At 47.4% G+C, this 23,820-nt stretch overlaps 8 pseudogenes; all 8 read left to right on the forward strand.

The window, feature by feature from the left end:
• Positions 1 to 3,153: 3,153 nt before the first annotated feature.
• Positions 3,154 to 3,272, forward strand: LOC143929041 (5S ribosomal RNA; annotated as a pseudogene).
• Positions 3,273 to 12,504: 9,232 nt separating this feature from the next.
• Positions 12,505 to 12,623, forward strand: LOC143928929 (5S ribosomal RNA; annotated as a pseudogene).
• A 286-nt stretch (positions 12,624 to 12,909) lies between these two features.
• Positions 12,910 to 13,028, forward strand: LOC143929135 (5S ribosomal RNA; annotated as a pseudogene).
• A 160-nt stretch (positions 13,029 to 13,188) lies between these two features.
• LOC143928500 (5S ribosomal RNA) lies at positions 13,189 to 13,307 on the forward strand (annotated as a pseudogene).
• A 952-nt stretch (positions 13,308 to 14,259) lies between these two features.
• On the forward strand, positions 14,260 to 14,378 carry LOC143928864 (5S ribosomal RNA; annotated as a pseudogene).
• A 981-nt stretch (positions 14,379 to 15,359) lies between these two features.
• LOC143929031 (5S ribosomal RNA) lies at positions 15,360 to 15,478 on the forward strand (annotated as a pseudogene).
• A 100-nt stretch (positions 15,479 to 15,578) lies between these two features.
• On the forward strand, positions 15,579 to 15,697 carry LOC143929065 (5S ribosomal RNA; annotated as a pseudogene).
• A 100-nt stretch (positions 15,698 to 15,797) lies between these two features.
• LOC143929014 (5S ribosomal RNA) lies at positions 15,798 to 15,916 on the forward strand (annotated as a pseudogene).
• Positions 15,917 to 23,820: the final 7,904 nt, after the last annotated feature.

A 23,820-nucleotide genomic window follows, 5' to 3' on the forward strand; every position in this document is an offset into this window, starting at 1 on the left:
CCCCAAACTGTCCTCTGTAAACACTTTCTCTTTATAGCCTGTCTAGCCTTTCTTCTGTACACACTAGCTTCTCTGTATACACTAACAAGGCTTCTATATAAAATAGCTTCACTGTATGCACTAGCCTCTCTGTAGAAGCCAGCCTTTATTCTGTATTCGCTAGCCTTTCTTCTGTATGCTGTAGTCTTCTATATATACTAGCTTCTCTGTACACCCTTGCATCTCTGTGAACACTGTGTAAACTAGCCAGTCTTATGTATACACTCGCCGACTGTATACACCAGACTCTCTGAATACACTAAAACCTCTGTATACCTCAGCCTGTCTTCTGTATACACTAGACTGTAAAAATTAGCTGTACCCACTAGACACTCTGTATACACTACCCAGTATTCTGTATACACTGTCAGCTTTGATGTATACCCAAGCCTGTCTTCTGTATACACTAGTTTCTCTATATGCACTGTCCTTTCTGTATACACTAACCTCTCTATATACACTAACATCTTTGTTTATACTAGCCTCTCTTTAAACTAGCCTCTCTGTGTACCCCAGCCTCACTGTTTACTCTAGCATCTCTGTATACTCAAGCCTATCTGCATGCACGAGTCTGTATTCACTAGACTTTCTTCTGTATGCTGTAGTCTTCTATATATACCAGCTTCTCTGTACACCCTTGCATCTCTGTAAACACTGTGTAAACTAGCCAGTCTTATGTATACACTCGCCGACTGTATACACTAGACTCTCTGAATACCTAGCCTATGTTCTGAATACACTAGCCCGTCTTCTGTCTTCTGTATGCCCTCTCTGTATAAACTAGCATCTCTCTATACCCCAAACTTTATAGCCTGTCTAGCCTTTCTTCTGTACACACTAGCTTCTCTGTATACACTAACCAGGCTTCTATATAAAATAGCTTCACTGTATGCACTAGCCTCTCTGTATAATCTAGCCTCTCTTTATACCCTAGATAGTGTTCTGCATACACTAGCCTCTCCGTAGAAGCCAGCCTTTATTCTGTATTCACTAGCCTTTCTTCTGTATGCTGTAGTCTTCTACTAGCTTGTACTAGCTTCTCGGTACACCCTTGCATCTCTGTAAACACTGTGTGAACTAGCCAGTATTATGTATACACTCGCCGACTGTATACACTAGACTCTCTGAATACACTAAACCCTCTCTGTGTACCCCAGCCTCACTGTTTACTCTAGCATCTCTGTATACTCAGACCTATCTGCATACACGAGTCTGTATTCTGTATTCACTAGCCTTTCTTCTGTATGCTGTTGTCTACTATATACACTAGCTTCTCTGTAAACCCTTGCATCTCTGTAAACACTGTGTGAACTAGCCAGTATTATGTATACACTCGCCGACTGTATACACTAGACTCTCTGAATACACTAAACCCTCTGTATACCACAGCCTGTCTTCTGTATACACTAGACTGTAAAAACTAAATAGAATACACCAGCCTGTCTTCTGTACCCACTAGATTCTCTGTATACACTACCCAGTCTTCTGTATACACTGTCAGCTTGGATGTATACCCAAGCCTGTCTTCTGTATACTCTAGTCTCTTTATATGCACTGTCCTATCTGTATACACTCGACTCTCTCTATACACTAACCTCTCTATATACACTAACATCTTTGTATATACTAGCCTCTCTTTAAACTAGCCTCTCTGTGTACCCCAGCCTCACTGTTTACTCTAGCATCTCTGTATACTGAAGCCTATCTGCATACATGAGTCTGTATTCTGTATACACTAGCCTCTCTTTAAACTAGCCTCTCTGTATACCCCAGATTAACTGTATACTCTAGGCTCCCTGTATACACTAGCATTTCTGTATACATCACCCTATCTGTATTCACTTGCCTCTCTGTATACCCCAGCCTGCCTCTCTATATACACTAGCTTTTCTTCTGAATATAATAGTCTCAGTCTCTCTCTATAACCAAGCCTGTTTTCTGTATACATTAGCATGTGTCCTGTATACACTAGCCTGTCTTCTTTATTCTCTAGCCTACCTTCTGTATACCTTAGCCTCTCTGTATAAATTTGCCTTCCTTCTATATACACTGCCATTTATGAGGTAAACAAAGAGTCTAGTGTACATAAACGACAGGCTAGAGTATAAAGAGAGGATAGGGTATACAGAAGAAAGCCTAGTGTATACAGAACACAGGCTAGTACCCTGAGCCTGGGTGAGAGAGGATGAGGAGCATTAGGAGGGCTTGGTCTTTCACATCCGACCAAGTGTTCAGCATGATGTGGCTCAACACGTCCAGCTGCCGAAAATAAGGACAAGCATGGGAGGCACACAACACCCACTGTAACAGTGCTAGGTTCCTGCATTACAGAACCAGAACACCAGCAATAAGGGGTATCTTCAGGTGTATACTGTGCAGGAGGCACACAACACCCACTCTAACTTCTGCACTGCAGATGCCTGTATTTCAGAAATTGAACACCAGTAATAAAGGGTAGCTTCAGGTGTGTACTGCGCAGGAGGCCCATAACACCCACTGTAACAGTGCTAGGTTCTCAAGCAGTAAAGACACTGTCCATGTCTATCGTCCTCTTTCCCTGACCGCCGCAACACACTATACAAGGCCACCGCGCTGGCGGCCTTATATAGTGTGGGGTGTGTACTAAACCCCCTTGAGATATAATTGGCCACAGGAATACTGCCTGTGGTCAATTGTGGCTCTCCTCTCAGAGGATTTCACATCTGTTCTTATTATATAGAACTTATTATGCTCCTCGTAAACTTTTTCAATTTGGCCGAACGGCCGGACGCAAGTTGCCCCCGATGCGGGAACATGGGGGGAGACATGATGCACATGTTTTGGAGATGCCCGAAGTTGATCTGCTACTGGACGGAGGTGACAGGAACCATTGATCGGGTGTTTGGAACCTCCACCAGGATGGAGGCGAAGTATCGTCTCCTGGGATTAGTTGAAGGAGTTGGAAACCCGGGAAGCAGCCAGATGGCAGTTCTGAGATGCCTATTTCAGGCAAGTAAACTGATTGCCCAACCCTGCTTAGCCTCCAATGTTGGCAATGACTTGTTTTTTTTAGCTTGTTTCCCAAGATCACCATGTTGGCGTTTGTCAGGATGGTTGAGAGTGCCCAAAGAGATCGCCTATGGCCCCATCCCCTTGAAAGTGCCCGATCTTGTCTGATCTCGGAGGTTAAGCATTGTCGGGCCTGATTAGTAACTGGATGGAAGACCGACTGGGAATACCAGGTGCCGTATGCTTATTTCTTGATCATACATCACGGGACACAGGATCATTACATAATGGGTTATATAGGCACCTCTAGTGATTGGACACTGGTTAACCCCCAATTAAGGAGAATTCCTTCCCTATATAACCCCTCCCATATGTGAGGCACCTCCATTTTGTCACCTGTATCTATGGTGGTTGGTCACGTAAAACATGTGCTATGAAGAAAGTTCTGTGCAGGTCCCTGCGGGGGCCTAAGGGCTACAACAAACCGGATCCATATCTCGGGCCGATATTTTGACTCCCAAGATGATATGGTACCCGGGCCTCGTCATCTGAAGAAACGAGGTTTTGCCTGTAAGTCCTCTCCTATTGGAAGACTGGGCTCTGGGAAAACCAGAAAAAAGTGCCCGATCTTGTCTGATCTCGGAGGTTAAGCATTTTAGGGCCTGATTAGTAACTGGATGGAAGACCGACTGGGAAATACCAGGTGCCTTATGCTTATTTCTTGATCATACATCACGGGACACAGGATCATTACATAGTGGGTTATATAGGCACCTCTGGTGATTGGACACTGATTAACCCCCAATTACGGAAAATTCCTTCCCTATATAACCCCTCCCATATGGGAGGCACCTCCATTTTTTCGCCTGTATCTATGGTGGTTGGTCACGTAAAACATGTGCTATGAAGAAAGCTCTGTGCAGGTCCCTGCAGGGGCCTAAGGGCTACAACAAACTGGATCCATATCTCGGGCCGATATTTTGACCCCCAAGATGATATGATACCCAGGCCCCGTCATCTGAAGAAACGAGGTTTTGCCTGTAAGTCCTCTCCTATTGGAAGACTGGTCTCTGGGAAAACCAGACTTACTGTACTATTTACATAGTGGCACGAAAGTTTCTGGCAGAGTCTATTACAAGGTCCAGGTAGGAGGTTCTTCTGAGAAGGAACCCCAAAAAAACCTGAAGTTGGCACAATTCTGCCCGCCGTGATGGGTGAAGGCTGGAATCTGTCTGTTTTCAGCAATTTCAGGACAGGTAAGGGAAGTTAATCCTGTATAAATTATATTATGGATTTCTTCATTGAGTAGTTTTACGTCTTACCTGGTTTCCACCACTAGAGGGAGTAAGAGCGGCCTGATGCATACTTACATGCCTTTCAGATACACATGCTCAGTGAAGCCTGGTTCTCCCAGATGACTCACGTCTCCACTGCAATCTCTGCCACAATGAAGGTCATACAGGGGTCCCACGTAGTCTGGGGGTCCCAGGCAGCTCCAATGGCAATTCCCTTCCCCCCTGGATACCGGCGGTCCTCGTGCACCGAGCTTGCTCCCATGCTAATGGAGGAGGGGGAGTGTGTTTGCGAGCTGTGTCGTTCGGTGTGCACGGCGCTGTACTGTGCAGGCGTCAGACGGCAGTTTTACAGCTCAGAGCGTCAGGGGGCTGTAAGTGGAGACACAGGAGCTGTGGGCAGTAAGCATCCCACGGGATTGGATCCAGGCAAACCTAAGACACCTACTCAGCATCAGGTTGTGCAGTTTAAGCATATATATTTATTGTGAGACTTTAAGCACAATAGTGATTGCACTTTGTACTAGTACCTCTGCTTTGTAGCTTAGGACTATGTCTCCTCATAAGAGGGTCTCAGGGGGAGATAACAAGGGCACTGGTAAGTCACCGCCTAGTTCTAGGTGTTCTAAAAATGCCTGTAGGTTACCATCACCCCCTGCAAGACTGGAGTCAGCCTCACAGGATGAGTCAGTGCCCCTGTCAGGATTTGCAGCCTCTCCTAATATTTCAGCCCAGGTATACGTCACTGAGGACTCCCTTAGAGCTACATTGGAGGGTTTTGAAGGGAGAATCATGAATTTTATTTCAGCTTCCCTGAAAGATAGCAGGAAAAGGGGTAGATCCCCTCCCTCTGCTGAGATTCCTCTTTCAGATGACACTTCTGACAATGAGGAGAGATCCCTATCTTGGGACAGGGATCTTGAGCAGTCAGATGAATCAGAGGAAGAGGAGAGAGTCCCCTCCTCGCAGGCCCTCAGAAAACAGGTGCAGTATTATACTAAATTGGTGTGTACCACATTCAGAATGCCTGCTGCTGAGATCGCTACGTCCTCTGTTTCTTCCCTGGGAGTCAGGAAAATCCCACAACCGGCCTTTTCCTTTCCAATTCATCCCTTAATAGATAAATTGTTGTATGAGGATTGGGGACATCCCGATAAACAGTTTTCTCCTCCTAAAAGGTTTTCTATGCTTTATCCTCTGGAGGAAAGTTTCACCAAGATATGGGGGGTTTGATACGTGAGAAGCTGGCATACCAACATAGGAACACCCCCCAAAAGTTTTATAACCTATGGCAAGACTGGCTAGACCTACCAGGCCTGGCTCCGCACCAATTGATTCAAAATAGGTTGCTGCAGGGCTGATCTGACCTCCACTTCTGTCATGAGCTCTGAATAACCTGTCTAGAGTTTTTGTACATAACTGTTGGGGCATGATATTGAGTGCTGATAGATGTGGGTGTTATGTACGATACTATCTCCATGTGTTCTGTTTCTAAGGGATCTCTGAGGCCGCGTACACACGGGCGGACTGTTCGCCCAACTTTGTCCGCTGAACAGTGTTTGGGCGGACAGTCCGCTCGTGTGTGGGCTTTCAGCGGACAGTTTCAGCGGACAGTTTGACGGACAAGGTTTTTCGGAATTTCCGAAAAACTGTCCGCTGAAACCTTGTTTCAGCGAACAGTCCGCTCGTGTGTAGGCTTGTTCGTCAAACAAAGTTGCGCGCATGCTCAGAAAGGATTTTCACGCCGAAAGTTATAATGCAGTGTATAGAACGTCGTATTTTTCGTCCCGTCGTACGTGCCGTTCACGTCATCGCGCACGGTTTCAGCAAACTGTTCGTCCGTCGTGTGTGGCCATGTCCGTCCATGCTAATTTTGAGCGGACTGTTTGCCGAAACTGTTTGACGGACAAAGTTGGGCGTGTGTACGCGGCCTGACTCTCTTTCCCTTCCCCTATTCTCTGTTTTTTCCTTTTTCTCTTTTATTTTGTCTCTTAACCACTTGCTTACTGGGCACTTAAACCCCCCTCAGTCCCAGACCAATTTTCAGCTTTCAGCGCTGATGCACTTTGAGTGACAATTACGCGGTCATACAACACTGTACCCAAATGAAATTTTTATCATTTTTTTCCCACAAATAGAGCTTTCTTTTGGTGGTATTTAGTTACAGCTCGGAGTTTTATTTTTTGCTAAACAAACAAAAAAAGATGCAAAAAAAAAAAAAAAATCATGTTTTAATAGTTTGTTATAAAATTTTGCAAACGGGTCATTTTTCTCCTTCATTGAAGTGCGCTGATTAGGCGGCACTGATAGGCTGCATTGGTGGGCACTGATGGGCTGCATTGGTGGGCACTGATGGGCTGCATTGGTGGGCACTGATAGGCTGCACTGGTGGGCACTGATAGGCATAGTTAAGGCGGCACTAATAGGCACAGATAAGGCGGCACCGATGGGCACAGATAAGGCGGCACTGATGGGCAAAGATGGGCACAGATAAGATGGCACGGATGGGTGGCACGGAGAAGTGGCACGGATGGGTGGCACGGATGGGCACTGATAGGTACCACAGATAGATGGGACTGATGGGCACTGATAGGTGGCACTGATAGGTGGCTCTGATAGGTGGCACTGCTGGGCACTGATGGGCGGCACTGCTGGGCACTGATGGGCGGCACTGCTGGGCACTGATGGGCGGCACTGGGGTGCAGCACCTTTGAGGCAGATTTTGGGTGGCACTGTGGGTGGCACTGCTGGGTGGCACTGTGGGTGGCACTGTGGGCACTGCTGGGTGGCACTGTGGGCACTGCTGGGTGGCACTGTGGGCACTATGGGCACTGCTGGGTGGCACTGACAGGGGGGCACTTACTTTATTTCAGGATGGCACTGCGGGTGGCAGGTGGGCACTGGCAGGGGGCAGGTGTCTGTTTAAATTGCTGGCCGTGATCGGGACTGATGTCCCGAACACGGCCGCCGGCGATCGGCTTTTTTTTTTCTCCTCGCGCTGTCAGCGCGAGGAGGAATACTAGCCGATTACCGGCTCCGTTTTATCACATGATCAGCTGTCATTGGCTGACAGCTGATCACGTGATAAGGGGTCGGGATCGACCCCTTACACGGATCGGTGATCAGGCGAGTCTCACGGACTCGCCGATCACAGAGCGCGCGCCCCTCAGGGGGCGCGCAGGCCGCTCGTAACCGGGACTACGTCAATAGACGTAGTCCCGAAAATGTGGGTCCGCGCTATTGCCGTCATTTTGCAATAGCGCGGATCCCAAGTGGTTAAAAATAAAAAATAAAACGAAAAGTTCAGTATTGTGAATGCACAAAAGACCTCTTTCCTTCCCTCTTGTGTATTGTGCAGATATCCTGTCTGCTGACACCCTGTTTATTTTATTTTGTTTCTTCACCAACGATTCGGTCTCACTTATTTCCATTTAATATTCCTCCTTGATTTGATACCTATGTGAAGAATTTGTTTGTTACTCAGATTTCATATTATGTGTGGCGGTACACTGTGTGGTCATTGTTGTGGATGTCTTGTACCATTATGTTTTAATATAAAAACTTTTTCTGATAAAAAAAAAAGATATGGGGGGTCCCATCTGTCGATGCGGCTGTTTCTTGCGTGAATAGAAACCTGACCTGTCCTTTGGATAATGCTCAGGTATTTAAAGATCCAACTGATAACAAGCTGGAAACATTAATAAAAGCCTCCTTTTCCATAACTGGCGCTGTAGTGCAAGCTACAGTCGCAGCTGTGGGGTTGTGTCAGTTCCTCAAGGAACAGGTTAAGCAGATGCTTGGCCTCCTTCCCAGTGAGGAAGTGGAGAATTATGCAGAAATACCTCCAATTCTGTGTTTCATGATTGATGCGATTTCGGATTCTGTCCAACAAGCATCTCGTTTGTCTCTCCTGTTGGTACACATGCGAAGGGCCCTATGGCTAAAGAATTGGGCAGCTGAGCTATCATGCAAGAAGCATTTGATTGGGTTCCCGTTTAAAGGGGAACATTTGTTTGGAGAAGAATTAGACAAATTCGTCCAAAAAATTTCAGGGGGTAAATCTACTCTCCTTCCAGTCAAAAGGAGCAAACGTCCATCATTTAGGCGTTCTCTCTCTCCCGGAGCATTAAGCTCTAAGCAGTGGCGACGGCCTTCTCAACCCCCCTCTACAGGAAAGGCTCAAGGCTGGGCCCAGGGGCAGAAGAAATCCTGGGGGCGAAAGCCTGCCAAGCAGAGCCCGAAAGCTTCCTTGTGAAGGGGCGCCCCCGCTCGGCCAAGTGGGGGGAAGGCTCCTGCAGTTTGCAGAAGCCTGGCGGGAAGAGATCCGGGACGAGTGGGTGGTCTCTTCGGTATCCCTGGGCTACAAGCTGGAGTTTCAGGAGATTACACCTTCTCGCTTTCTAAGGTCAAGGATACCCAGGGACCCAGTAAAGCAAAGACCGCTATTTCTGGCCTTAGATCACTTACTATCCCAGGGAGTGATAGTAGAAGTGGACCCAAAAGAACAGGGTTCAGGGTTTTACTCAAATCTCTTTAACGTTCCAAAGCCAAATGGAAGTGTCAGACCTATCCTGGATCTGAAGGATCTGAACCGATTTTTACGCATCAGGTCCTTCCGAATACAGTCAATTCGCACTGTGGTCTCCTCCCTGCAAGGGGGAGAGTTTATGGCATCAATAGACATCAAGGATGCATATCTCCATGTGCCAATTTTTCCCGCACACCAAAAGTATCTAAGGTTCAAAGGTAGAGCAGCACCATTTTCAATTTGTGGCTTTGCCGTTCGGGCTAGCTATGGCCCCTCGAGTCTTCACAAAGATTCTGGACCCTCTCAAAACCTAAGAGCTCAGGGTATAGCCATCATGGCTTATCTAGACGATTTGCTTCTCATAGAGAAAACAATAGCGCTCCTGAACCACAGTGTTACCAGAACGCTAGAATACCCGGAACGCCTAGGTTGGATTATAAACCTAGAAAAGTCGTCCCTACAGCCTGCTACCAGGTTGGAATACCTGGGTATGGTTATCGACACTGCTCAGGGCAAGGTGTTTCCACCAAGGCCAAAAGCCTTGGCCATTGGGGATCTGGTGCGCCTAATTCTGGGCAGAAGATCTTCCCCCATTCGGTTGTGCATGAGACTGTTAGGGGAAATGGTCGCCTCCTTCGAGGCCGTTCCATTCGCCCAGTTCCACTCAAGGCCTCTGCAAAGATGCATCCTTGCGGCTTGGAACAGGAATCCCCAATCCTTGGATCTTCCTATGCGTCTATCCCCAGGGACACGCAAGAGCCTCGTCTGGTGGTTACAAACCGAGAATTTGCTGAAAGACAAAACTTTTCTTCCTCTTCCATGGAAGATTATTATGACAGATGCCAGCCTGACAGGCTGGGGAGCAGTGTTGGAGGAGACGTGCTCGCAGGGGAAATGGTCTGCGATCGAGAAGCTATTGCCCATAAATGTCTTGGAGATCCGGGCAGTTTATATGGATCTCATAAACTGGTCTTTCAGACTACAGGGTCTCCCTGTTTGGGTTCAGTCCGACAATGTCACAGCAGTGGCCTATATCAATCACCAGGGCGGTACCAGGAGTCTGGGATCAGTACAATTTGATTTATGCCTTCCCCCCGTGCCTGCTTCTGTCGCGGTTTTTGGGAAGAGTCAAGAGGGAAACAAAGTCGGTTCTTTTGGTAGCCCCGGCTTGGCCCAGGCGACCGTGGTACGCAGAGATCATGAAGTTGGCAGTAGGCAGGCCGTGGATCCTCCCTCTCCGGCCAGATCTGCTCTCACAGGGTCCTGCTTTACACAGTCCTGCTTTACACAGTCTGAATTTGACGGTTTGGCTGCTGAGACCCACATTCTGAGAGACCGTGGGCTTTCGGGGCCAGTCCTTTCTACTCTGGTCAATGCCAGAAAGCCGGCCTCTGGGCTTATTTACTACAAAATCTGGAGGGCATATGTTTCCTGTTGTGAACTCAGGGAATGTCATCCTAGAAAGTATGTCATTAGCAGGATCTTGGCCTTCCTGCAGTCAGGCCTAGAAATGAATTTGGCCGTAAGCACTATCAAGGTGCATATTTCGGCCTTGTCAGTGTTTTTTCAGAAACCACTTGCATCGCATTCCCTGGTGCGGGCTTTCATCCAGGGGGCTATGCGGATAAGGCCGCCAGTCAAACCTCCGGTATGCCCATGGGATCTGAATTTTGTTCTCTCAGCTTTGCAGGGGCAACCTTTTGAACCTTTGCATCAGGCTTCGTTAGTTCTTTTGACTAAAAAATTGGTTTTCTTGTAGCCATATCCACGGCTAGAAGAGTGTCAGAACTAGCAGCTCTCTCCAGTAAAGAACCGTATCTAATTATTCATAAGGACCTGGCGGTAATGCATCCCAACAGGTCCTTTCTGCCTAAGGTGGTTTCAGGATTCCATTTGAATCAAGATGTGAGCCTACCATCCTTTTTTCCGGACCCACAGTCCGCAGAAGAAGAATCTTTGCACACTTTGGATGTGGTAAGGGCAATCAGTATCTATCTTCAGGCAACTGCACAGATAAGGAAAACTGATTGCTTATTTATTTTGCCGGAAGGCCCTAGGAAGGGTCAGGTGGCATCAAAATCCACTCTCTCATGGTGGATTAGACAGATTATTTCTCAGACCTATAGTGTTAAAGGGAAGATCCCTCCTTTTCAAGTGAGAGCGCACTCAACTAGGGCTGTAAGTGCTTCTTGGGCAGTGCATCACCAGGCCTCCCTGGCTCAGATCTGTAAGGCTGCAACTTGGTCATCAGTCCACACATTCACCAGATTCTATCAGGTGGATGTCAGAGGGCAAGAGGATATCGCCTTTGGGCGCAGTGTACTGCAGGCTGCAGTTTAGGTCCTCCGGTTCTTGGCGGCCTATATATTATGATCTGTGTCTCCCTCCCCTCAATCTGAGCATTGCTTTGGGACATCCCACTATGTAATGAAGCTCCTGTGTCCCATGATGTATGATCAAGAAAATAGGATTTTTATATACAGCTTACCTGTAAAATCCTTTTCTTGAGAGTACATCACGGGACACAGGGCTCCCACCCCTCTTGGGTTTTACGTGGTTTCCTATTGCTTTACTACAAAACTTAGGTGCCTCCCATATGGGAGGGGTTATATAGGGGAGGAATTCTCCTTAATTGGGGGTTAACCAGTGTCCAATCACCAGAGGTGCCTATATAACCCACTATGTAATGAAGCTCCTGTGTCCCGTGATGTACTCTCAAGAAAAGGATTTTACAGGTAAGTTGTATATAAAAATTCTATTTTTTATGTTGTTGGCGTTGACCTGTTTTTTTTCCGCTTGTTTCCCAAGATAACCATCTTGGCGTTTGTCAAGAGGGTGAGAGTGCCCAAAGAAAGTGCCTACGGCCAAATCACCCTGAAAGTGCCCGATCTTGTCTGATCTCGGAGGCTAAGCATTGTCGGGCCTGATTAGTAACTGGATGGGAGACCGACTGGGAATACCATTCTTTTTATGCTGTTGGCGTTGACGTTTTTTTTTTCCGCTTGTTTCCCAAGGTGACCATCTTGGCATTTGTCAAGAGGGCTGAGAGAACCCAAAGAAATCTCCTACGGCCACATCACCCTGAAAGCGCCCGATCTCATCTGATCTCGGAGGCTAAGCAGGGTCCGGTCTGGATAGTAACTAATTACAGGTGCCGTAGGAATCTTTTTATATTGTTGGCTTTGACCTGTTTTTTTTTCGCTTGTTTCCCAAGGTGACCATTTTAGCATCTGTCAAGAGTTTTGAGTATGTCCTGAAGCGTTCGCCTAAGGCCACATCACCCTGAAAGCGCCCGATCTCAGAGGCTAAGCAGTGTCAGGGTCAGATGGGAGACCGCCAGGGTCTATGTTGTTGGCGTTGACCTGTTTTTTTTTTCACTTTTTTCCCAAGATGACCATCTTGGCATTTGTCAAGAGGGTTGAGAGTGTCTGAATAGAACACCTATGGCCACATCACCCTGAAAGCGCACAATCTCATCTGATCTCAGAGGCCTAGCAGTGTACGGCCTGGTTAATACCTGTATGGGAGACCATCTGTGAATACCAGGTGCCGTAGGCTTCTTTTTATGTTGTTGGTATTGACCTGTTTATTTTCGCTTGTTTCCCAAGGTGACCATCTTGGCTTTTAACAAGAGGGTCGAGAGTGCCTAAAGAGATCACCTATGGCCCCATCACCCTGAAAGCACCCGATCTTGTCTGATCTCGGAGGCTAAGCAGTGTCGGGCCTGGTTAATACCAGGATAGGAGAACGTCTGGGAATAACAGGTGCCGTAGGCTTCTTTTTATGTTATTGGCCTTGACCTGTTTTTTTTTTTTCACTTGTTTCCCAAGGTGACCATCTTGGCATTTGTCAAGAGGGTTGAGAGTGCCCGAAGATATCGTCTGATCTCGGAGGCTAAACAGTGTCAGGCCTGGTTAGTACCTGGATGGGAGACCGCCTGGGAATACCAGGTGCCAATGGGCTTCTTTTTATGTTGTTGGCTTTGACCTGTTTTTTTTGCTTGTTTCTGAAGGCGACCATCTTGGCGTTTGTCAAGAGGGTTGGGCGTGTCTTGAAGAGAATGCTTACGGCCACATCACCCTAAAAGCACCCGATCTCGTCTGATTTCAGAGGCTAAGCAGTGTCAGGCCTGGTTAGTACCTGGATGGGAGACTGCCTGGGAAGACCAGGTGCCATAGAAGGATCTGGCCTGGTTAGTGTCTTGATTGGGAGATCGCCTGGGAATACCGGATGCCGTAGGCTTCTTTTTATGTTGTTGGCTTTGACCTGTTTTTTTTAGCTTTTTTCCCAAGGTGAGCATCTTGGCCTTTGTCAAGAGGCTTCAGAGTGCCCAAAGAGAGTGCCTACGGCCAAATCACCCTGAGAGAGCCCAATCTCATCTGATCTTGGAGGCTAAGCAGCGATGGGCCTGGTTAGTACCTGGACGGGAGACAGCCTGGGAATACCAGGTGCCGTAGGCTTCTCATTATGTTTTCGGCGTTGACCTGTTTTTTTTCCCTTTTTTCCCAAGGTGACCATCTTGCCATTTGTCAAGAGGGTTGAGAGTGCACAAAGAAATTGCCTATGGGCACAACACCCTGAAAGCACCCAATCTCGTCTGGTCTCAGAGGCTAAGCAGGGTTGGGCCTGGTTTGTACCTGGATGGGAGACCGCCTGGGTTTTCCAGATGCCGCAGGCTTCTTTTTATGTTGTTGGTGTTGACCTGTTTTTTTTCGCTTGTTTCCCAAAGTGATCATCTTGGCATTTGTCGAGAGGGTAGAGAGTGCTTAAAGAGATCGCTTACAGCAGCATCACCCTGAAAGCACCCTATCTCTTCTGATCTCGGAGGCTAAGAAGGGTTGGGCCTAGTTAGTACTTGAATGGGAGACGGCCTTGGAATACCAGGTGCCGTATTCTTCTTTTCATGTTGTTGGCGTTGACCTGTTTTTTTTCGCTTGTTTCCCAGGGTGACTATCTTGGCATTTTTCAAGAGGGATGAAAGTGCCCAAAGAGATTGCCTATGGGCACATCACCCTGAAAGCACCCAATCTCCTCTGATCTCAGAGGCTAGAAAAGGTCGTGCCTTGTTAATACCTGGATGGGAGACCGCCTGGGAATACTAGGTGCTGTAGGCTTCTTTTTATGTTGTTGGCGTTGACTTGATTTTTTTGTTTGCTTCCCAAGGTGACCATCTTGGCGTTTGTCAAGAGGGTTGAGCGTGCCTGAAAAAAATCTACTATGGCTGCATCACCCTGAAAGAGCCCAATCTCATTTGATCTCAGAGGCTAAGCAGGATTAGGACCTGGTTAGTACCTGGATGGGAGACCGCCTGGGATTTCTCAATGCCATACGCTTTTTTTTTAAGTTGTTGCTTGATTCCCAAGGTGACCATCTTGGCGTTTGTCAAGAGGGTTGAAAGTGCCTGAAGGGATTGCCTACGGGCATATCACCCTGAAAGCACCCGATCTCATTTGATGTTGGAGGCTAAGAAGAGTCGGGCCTTGTTAGTACGTGGATGGGAGACCGCCTAGGAATACCAGGTGTCGTAGGCTTCTTTTTATGTTGTTGGCGTTGACCTGTTTTTTTTTAGCTTGTTTCCCAAGGTCACCATCTTGGTGTTTGTCAAGAGGGTTGAGAGTGCCTGAAGAGATTGCCTATGGCCACATCACTCTGAAAGCACCCAATCTTGTCTGATCTTGGAGGCTAAGGCCGCGTACACACGGGCGGACTGTCTGACGGACTTGGTCCGCTGAAACGTGTTTCAGCGGACAATGCGCTCGTGTGTGGGCTTCAGCGGACTTTTTCAGCGGACAGTCTGGCGGACTAAGTCTTTCGGAATTTCCGTAATATTGTCCGTCCAAACTTGGTTTCAGCGGACAGTCCGCTCGTGAGTAGGCTAGTTCGACGGACTAAGTATGGCGCATGCTCAGAAAGGATTTACACGGCCGAAGGTTGCATTGCAGTGTATTGGACGTCGAATTTCTAGTCCCGTCGTACGTGCTGTACACGTCATCGCGCAAGCTTTCAGCGGACTGTCTGTTCGTGGTGTGTGGTCAAGTCCGTTCATTCAAAAGTAGGACGGACTGTCTGTCGGATTGTCTGACAGACTTAGTTGGACGGATAGTCCGCCCATGTGTACGCGGCCTTAGAATAGTCAGGCCTGCTTAGTACCTGGATGGGAGACCACCTGGGAATACCGGTTATTGTAGGCTTCTTTTTATGTTGTTGGCGTTGATTCGTTAGTTTTTTTCCACTTGTTTCCCAAGGTGACCATCTTGGCATTTGTCAAGAGGGTTGAGAGTGCCCAAAGAGATCGCTTACAGCAGCATCACCCTGAAAAAGTCCTAGCTCTTCTTATCTCTGAGGCTAAGAAGGGTTGGGCCTAGTTAGTACCTGGATGGGAGATGGCGTTGGAATACCAGGTGCCGTATTCTTCTTTTTATGTTGTTGACATTGACCTGTCTTTTTTCACTTGTATCTCAAGGTGACTATCTTGGCATTTGTCAAGAGGGTTGAGAGTGCCCAAAGAGATTGCATATGGGCACATAACCTTGAAAGCGCCCGATCTCCTCTGATCTCAGAGGCTAAACAGGGTTGGGCCTTGCTAGTACCTGGATTGGAGACAACCTGGGAATACTAGGTGCTGTAGGCTTCTTTTTATGTTGTTGGCGTTGACTTGTTTTTGTTTTGTTTGTTTACCAAGGTGACCATCTTGGTGTTTGTCAAGAGGGTTGAGAGTGCCTGAAGAGCTTGCCTATGGCCACATAACCCTGAAAGCACCAGATCTCGTCTGATCTCAGAGACTAAACAGGGTCGGGCCTTGTTAATACCTGGATGAGAGACCACCTGGGAATACTAGGTGCTGTAGACTTCTTTTTATGTTGTTTGTGTTGACTTGTTTTTTTTTTGTTTCTTTCCCAAGATGACCATCTTGGCGTTTGTCAAGAGAGTTGAGAGTGCCTGAAGTTATAGGCTATGGCCACATCACCCTGAATCTGTTCCATCTCATCTGATCTTGGAGGCTAAGCAGGGTCGGGCCTGGTTAATGCCTGGATGGGAGACCGCCTGGGAATACCAGGTGTCGTAGGCTTCTTTTTTTTTTCAAATATAATTTTTTCTCCAAACAGGGGAAGACGGGTCCCCCGAGTACATAATGCAACAGAGAAATACAGAGCAAAAAGCAGCTGAACAATACTTGATACAGGTATATTCGCAACTGTGAGTCTGCCTTCCATCAATCATAATGATTCAAGGCACGAATAAAGTATTGTACCAAGATCCAGGGTCACACAAACCTCAGGTCCCTCCGTCATTCCCAATTTTCCACTTTTTCCAAAAGAGAGAGTGGGTGGAGGGGGTGAGAGATAGGGGAGGAAGGCAGAAAAGAGAAGGGGTGAAAGATCAGGAAAGGAGAAGAGGGGACGAGACACAATGGCAGCCACTGTCCAAGGGGCCAGTCAAGGAAAGCTCAGAGCACTAAGGTGATAGCAGGCGACATCCTTCCAGCGAGAATATAAAGGTATTCCAGATGTCCCAGGTTTGTTTAAAAAATTCTTGTTTACCTTGTGATGTGAGGATCAAGTCCTCCATTTTTTTTAATGTCCTCTATTTTCCTAAGCCAGTGAGTAATGAAAGGGGGGGGACATTTTTCCAATAGAGAGGGATGCAGGATATCGCCGCATTTATCACATGCCGTAAAATTGATTTTTTTGTACTTCTTAATGGGAATCTGTGAATGGGGCAAGAGAAAGAATGCAGCCTCTTCCGGGATGGAGAAGTCTGTGAATTTTTGTGTTATGCATCGGATCTCTGTCCAGAAGTCCACCAAGCTGGGGCAGGACCAAAAAATGTGGATCAACGTGCCCTCTTCTTCTCCACACCTCCAGCATATGTTCGCGGAAGAGGGGAATTATTTATGCAGCTTTGATGGTGTCAAATACCACCTGGTGAGAAGTTTAAAATTTGTCTCCTGTATCTTCGTGCACAGCGAGGTTTTGAGAGCCAAAGTGATAATGCGTTGTCTCTGTGCTGGGGAAAACAAGCAATTAAGGTCCTTTTCCCAGTTGGACAGACAGGTTAAGTGTGGGTGATCTGTTTGAGAGAGAATGTGGACCAAAGGGCCTTCGCTCCTGCATAGAGTCTCAAACTCCGTCTGAGGGCGTGCGAAAGTTTGAGTATTGGGGATGGAATGGAAAAAATGATGTTGTTGCGCCGCTCTCCAAAAAGGCAGTTGGAAAAGCCCTGTCGGATCTGTTAGGGTTGAGAAAGAAGGTCATTTTCCATCAATGACGAATTTAGACGCATGGTCTAGGTTGGAATTTCTAAGTGGGTCCCCGGTTCCATGTTCGGATGGCCACGTATAGGGAATAGGGGGGAAGTCAAAGACGTGAGTGTGTTTTGGGTAGCGATCAGGTGACTGACTTTCAATGAAGCCCCTATAGTGGGATGTGACGTCAATTCTGTGGGTAAATCCTTATAGCACCACATGGCGCTTCTTAGCGGAATTCGGGAGTGAGATTGTCCGAGTTGCACTCAGAGCTTAGAAAGTTTGTTTCCATTCCAGTCCAATACACGCCCCAGATGGGAGGCCAGGTAGTAGCATCGCAAGTCAGGGAGAACCAACCCTCCCTGTTGTTTAGACAATGTCAGCTGTGACCACTTAAGTCTGGGATTTTTGTGGGCCCAGTTAAATTGAGTGAGCAGGGATTGAGCTTGCTTAAAAAACGGGACTGGAATCTGGATCGGGAGAGCTTGGAAAAGATAGGTAAATTTAGGGAGTATGTTCATTTCAATGAGATTGCATCTCCTGAACCAGGAATGGAGGCCAGAATGCCACCCGTGAAGCAAGAACCTAAGTACTTAAGGGCTGTATGGGTCCATTTAAATCGAAAATTGGACTACAAGTCTAGTAACGTTTGCGGGGGGACTTCGACCCCCATGGCCTCTGATTTCAAGAAGTATCCCGTATATCTGTAATTCCCGAAGGAGATTTGGCAAGGAAACTCTGGGATTCGTCAACAAGAACAGCATGTCATCTACGTAGGCAGATGTCAATAGTACCCATTTGGAGTCCCGTTATGTCTGAGTTTTGTCGAATTGTGGAGAGAAAGGGTTCCAATGACAGTCCGAATAATTGGGGCGACAGGTGGCAACCCTGTCTGGTCCCATTCCCGATGTCAAGGGGAGATGAGAGCACCCCATTCGCTTTGAGTTGAGCTGAAGGGCGTGAGTATATCTTACTTTTCAATGCCAGCATCCGTTCACTCAGACCTATATGGCTAAGGACCGAGAACATGAATGTCCATTTGACCCGATCAAAAGCCTTCTCGGCATCAGTGCTCACGAAAAGACAAGGGGTCCCAGATGACTTTGCTTTATGGACCAGGGTAAGCACCTTAATGGTGTTGTCCCTATCTTCCCTGGTGGGAATAAAACCTAACTGGTCAATATGTATAAGGGACTGCAAGTGCTGTGCCAATCACGTAGCGAGGATTTAAGAGAATCGTTTTAGGACCGAATTTAGGAGGGAAATTGGTCTGTAGCTCTCACATAGGCCCGAGTCTTTGCCCTCCTTAGGTATCAACGAGATGTGGGCTCTAAGGGTATCCTCAGGAAAATCCCCATTCGAGCTCAGAGTATTCAATAAATCCACCAAGCGCGGGCCGAGAATAGGGAGGAAGGTCTTATAGTATTGTGCGTTATATCCGTCATGGCCCGGAGCCTTACCCACCTTCGAAGGTCCCACGGCCATCTGGACTTCTTCCAGTGTGATCGGGTTCTCCAAGTACTCCCGTGATTCCGATGAGAGGGTTGGTAGACCAGAACCGGTTACATATCTGTCTATATTGTCCTGTCCAGACCCTGAATCGGGCAGGTTGTAGAGATCAGAGTAGCATTATTCAAAGACTTTGGCTATTTGGGTTGGGGTAGAGGCCCTCTGGCCATTCTCATCTATCAACTGTTGTATGTAAGAGGCAGATTTCAACTCCTTTACCGACCTGGCAAAGATTTTTCCGCATTTGTCCCCTGACTCCTACATCAGTTTACGACAAAATTGGAGTGCCACTTTCGCTTTATAATGGAGTAGGTCAGTAATCTGGGTACGGAGTGTCCCCAATTCAATCTCTAAGGTCTAAGGTCCGTGAGGGGGCATGTTTATGTTTCGCTTCCACAGAGGCAAGTTCACAAACCAGATTAGCAATTTGTTCCTTCCGTGTTCGTTTGATGCGTGCCCCGTGCCTGATAAGTACCCTGCGGAATACTGACTTGTGAGCCTCCCAAATTATCCCCGGGTCGCAGTCCTGCGTTTAGTTTTCTTGGAAATAAAGGTCCAATTCCCTGGTCACATCTGCTAAAACTTCCGGTATCTGGAGGAGGCTCTCATTAAGGTGCCAGAATAGAGACCTAGGTGAGGGGTTCCTAGAGAGGGTGTAGGTAAGGTCTACAGGAGCGTGGTCGGACCAAGTAATATGGCCGATGGAGGAAGAGCTCACCAAGTGCAGTTGGTCATGTGGAATCAAGAAGAAGTCTATCCTCAAGTATGATTTGTGAGGGGAAGAGCAAAAAGAGTAGTCCCTTTCCCCGGAGTGTTGCAGACACCAGACATCAACTAATTGGTCATTCAGTAAACACTTAGTAATCCGCTTTCTAGAGGAAATGAGGAGCGAGGAGCAAGAGGCAGAAGTGTCAACCGATGGCGAAAGGGGACATTAAAGTCCCCACCTAATATCAACTGGCCCTCCCGAAAGTCACATAATCTGTGCAGGGTAGTTCTGAGGAATGTGTCTTGGTGATCATTGGGAGCGTACACAGTGGCAAATGTAAAAAGGAGCTCTCCAATGTGACCCCTAAGAAAAAGATATCGGCCCCCAGGGTCCACCAGAGAATCCTGGAGAACCGAGGGGAGCCTGCTAGAGATCAGAATGGAGATTCCCTTGGTCTTAGAGGAGGGGTTAGTAGAGTGGTAGACCTTAGGGAAGGATCTTGACCATAGAAAGGGGAGGCTAGTATTTTTAAAATGTGTTTCTTGTATAAAGGCCACATCAGTACAGGAAGTCTTCAGTTCTCACAGGAGGATCCACCGTTTTTCAGAGGAGTTCAGTCCCTTAACGTTTAGAGAGGTGACCTTGACTGAGTCTGCCATCGCTCCTCGGGGAGGGGAAGGGGGACGTCAGAGAAAAGCAAAGAAAGTTGAACCAAGGTAGGTATTGGGTAGGTAATGGATGACGGGAACTAAGGGGGAGAAAGGAAGGAAAGGTAAGGGGAAAAAGAGGTCAGGCGAGGAGAGGGAAATTAAGGGTTGTCCGCACTCAACACTACAGGAATTGTATACTAAACAGCACAATTATGCTATAGCATTTACCAGATGTACACTGGGTTTAAAGCGCCGTCCTACTTGAGTTGGTGGGTAGACAGGTCGGAGAGGGAGCCCCCGGATTCCAGTCCCCCCAGTCCCGGCAGTGGTAAATATCACGTTTGATACCGGTATGCAAATAAAAGATAATCAGTAACATCATAGAACCAAAAAACAATAGTATAATCAAAACAGAGGTAGAGCATATAACTGTCAGCACTGAGGGGTCTCCTCAGCTCGCCCTAAATGTAGGCATGCATGTGGGAGCCCGTCACAACAGAAAAGGCATCACAGAATGGGATCCACCACCCCCCGTCCCATACCCCAAAAGTACATGCAGCCCCCGAACAGATGCATTTCTCCTTTTGGCAGATTGTCCTCTCCTTACCCACTCTCCTCCGTCCACGCCCCGGGGGAAAAGGGGGAGGGAAGGGGGGAAAGGGGGGGGGGAGAGGGGGGATTGAAGGGGGGAGGGAAGGGAAGGAGGTAAGGGAGGGAAGGGGGGAGGGAAGGAGGCAGCAAGGGAGAGGGGACAAACATGCGGAAAGGTCAAGTCCTTTAGCGCACCCACACCAGCAACCACCCGGACCCCATACGTTTCAACTCCTCCCCTCCATAGTCACCACATCAAGATGAAAGATGAGCAGCCCTGGTCGGTGCATGGAGAATCCGGCAGGCAAGGGGCTGGGGCCACCATCCCTCTATCCAACGGGAGACTTCACCCGAGCAGCAGTCCTGGGGCCCGCCAATTAGCATCTCTCCTGCATCGCCATCGGGGGCTGTGTAGAGCATCCAGAGGGAGGCTGGGACAAACAGTAAGGGGTAAATCCTCCAGGGGGGAAGCAGTGTCTCGTACCAATAGGCGCAATAAATAAGTCATCCAGGGTGTCCCCGAAAGCTGCAGAAGGCAATATCGGCAAAGAGTAGGTGGGGGCCAGAGGGGGGGGGGGCGAGGGGCACAACCAGGGAGAGGGGACACATATGCGGGAATGTCAAGCCCTTCCAGTACAGCGCACTAGGTATCACTCAGACCCCCCAAAGTGCAACTCCCCCCTCTAAGGTCAAGACTCCAGAAGGGAAGATGAGCCGCCCTGGTCTGTACATGAAAGAACCTGCTGCCAAGGGATTGGGGCCATCATCCCTTCCTCCAATGGGAGATGCCACCAGCATGACAGCCCCGTGTCCTGTCAAGTGGTGCCGCTCCGACAATGTCGTCGGGGTATATGTGGAGCATCCAGGGGGAGGCAGGGACCACCCAAACAGTGAGGGGTAAAGCCTCCAATGGGGACCGGTGTCAGACAGGAGGATAGCGGTGTCTTGTACAAGTTGGTTAATTAGACAAGTCATCCAGTGTGTTCCTGTGAGCAGCGGAAGGAAAGGTCGGTAAGGATTATGAATGGGTTGGGGCCAGGGAGTGCATAAAACTGCCACCAGATGACCGGGGCAGAGAGGGCAAGGGGATGAAAGTCAGATCTGGTAGGTGGGGGGGGGGGTGAGGAGTCTCACTCATATTACTCACGTTGGCCATCCCTTTAAGCTGAGCTCTCTGCCAGGATGTTCTTCTGTATAATCTAGCCTATCTGTATACATTAGCCTGTCTTTTGTACACATTAGCCTCTCTGTATCAACTAGCCAGTCTTCTGTATACACTAGTCTGTCCCTAGCTTGTCTTTTATACACATAGTCTCTCGGTATACCCCGCATTTCTGTATACATCTTTATACCCTAGCCTCTCTGTATAATCTTGCCTCTTATTATACCCCAGCCTGTATTCTGTTTACCCAATTTTGTCTTTTATATAAACTAGCCTGTCTACTGTATAACTTAGCTTCTCATTATACCCCGGCCTCACTGTCAGCTTGTCTCTGTACACTAGCCTCTCTGTTTTCCCTAGTCTCTCTGTATAAAATAGCCTCTCTGTATACACTAGTCTGTCCGTATACTCTAGCAAGTCTGCATACACTAGCCTCTTTGTGTAAAACAGCCTCTCCCTCTGTATAACCTTGCCTCCATCTCTGCATATCCAGTATGTTCTTCTGTATAATCTAGCCTGTCTTTTGTACACATTAGCCTCTCTGTATAAACTAGCTGGTCTTCTGTATACACTATTCCGTCTGTATACACTAGCAAGTCTGTGTAACCCAGTCTCTCTCTCCCTAGAAAACACCAACCCTGGCCCTGACAGACTCCTCCCACAAATACGGGCTGGCCTTTGACCAGCCTTCCCACTTGTAATCGGAGTCTTCAAGTGGGAAATGCGATATTACTTAAGAACCAAGGCCTGAGGTGTTCCATGGCCTGGATGGTCAGTATGCTTGAAAAGAGGGCAAAAAGACACAAGTATAGGTGGAAAAGGAAAGGTAAAGATCCCATCCATAAAATGACATATGCCAAAACGCCAACTGTAAGTAACCGGTAAGTTACAGCTGTCAGAGTAGAACCCACCGACTCTTGACCTGAAGATGAGAAGGAACCCCCTAAGAGCCTGCAAGCTACGCAAACCCAAATGAATGTCCCATGAAGGATAGGATGAGCCTGATGCCCAAGGTAACCCAGACATGAGAATGAACTTCTTGTGAATGAGAGGATACGTGGGGAAAAGGGAGCAAGGGCTGACCCGAAGAACCCCTACAAGAAGATGGCTGAGCAGACTGAAAAAACCCAACACAAGACCGCCTGGGGTATACAGTGAGGCTATTATAATTGGAATGAGGCTGGGGTAATAAGATTGGCTTGGGTATACGGCGAGGTAGACCCTAGAAAAGAAACAGAAATCAGAAAAGTCAAACAAGGTAATACAGATAGGCTAATGTTATTCCCCTGAGCCTGGTGTATACAGAAGAATGGCTAGTATATACAGAGAGGCTAGTGTGTACAGATGACAAGCTATTGTTTACAGATAGGCTTGTGTATACAGAAGAGAGTCTGGGGAATTCAGTGAGGCTAGTGTATGCAGAGAGGCTGGGACACCGAGACTATTGTAAAAAGAAGGCAGGCTAGTGTATATAGGTTACGGGCACGTGTATACAGAAGACAGAGAGGCTAGTCTATATAGAGGGACTGGTGTACACAGAAAGATTAATGTATACAGAAAGGCTAGCGTGTACAGAAGACAGGACTTTATTTTTTGCTAATGCAACTACTTCTAAATGAGGTAAAGAGTTACAGTGCTTTTTTCAGATTTGGTGCTGTTAAAAGGTCAGTGGTGTGTTGTCAGTGGTGATATCAATGTGACAGTTAATGTGGAGAACTACATATATACAAAATAGAGCAAAAGAGTGCTAAGTTTATTTTGTTAAGTCATTGACTGATAGACGTTAAGTAATTGGCCGTTATTGGTTTGGCAGTACATGGTTTATTTTAATGTAAGATAGTTTTATTCTCTACCTATAGCCGAGTTTTAGACGACTTTATTATTAGCATTAGTCGCATTAATCATATTTATTATGCAGAGTTTAAGTATTGTAGTTAGACGATATTGCTTTTGAAAGATTTGTATTTTTATACATAGCATTGTTAGTAGACCAATAGGACAATTTACATGGCTTAATATTGCAGAGCGTAATTTAACAGGAAAGAAATCCAAAGCGTTAGTTGCAGTAGCTTCATAAAACTGAGAAATCGTTGCATTACTCTAAATG

The sequence above is a fragment of the Lithobates pipiens genome, unplaced genomic scaffold (assembly GCF_037356315.1).
Source record: "Lithobates pipiens isolate NorthernLeopardFrog02 unplaced genomic scaffold, aLitPip1_a1.2 Scaffold_23, whole genome shotgun sequence".
NCBI classification, from domain to species: domain Eukaryota; kingdom Metazoa; phylum Chordata; class Amphibia; order Anura; family Ranidae; genus Lithobates; species Lithobates pipiens.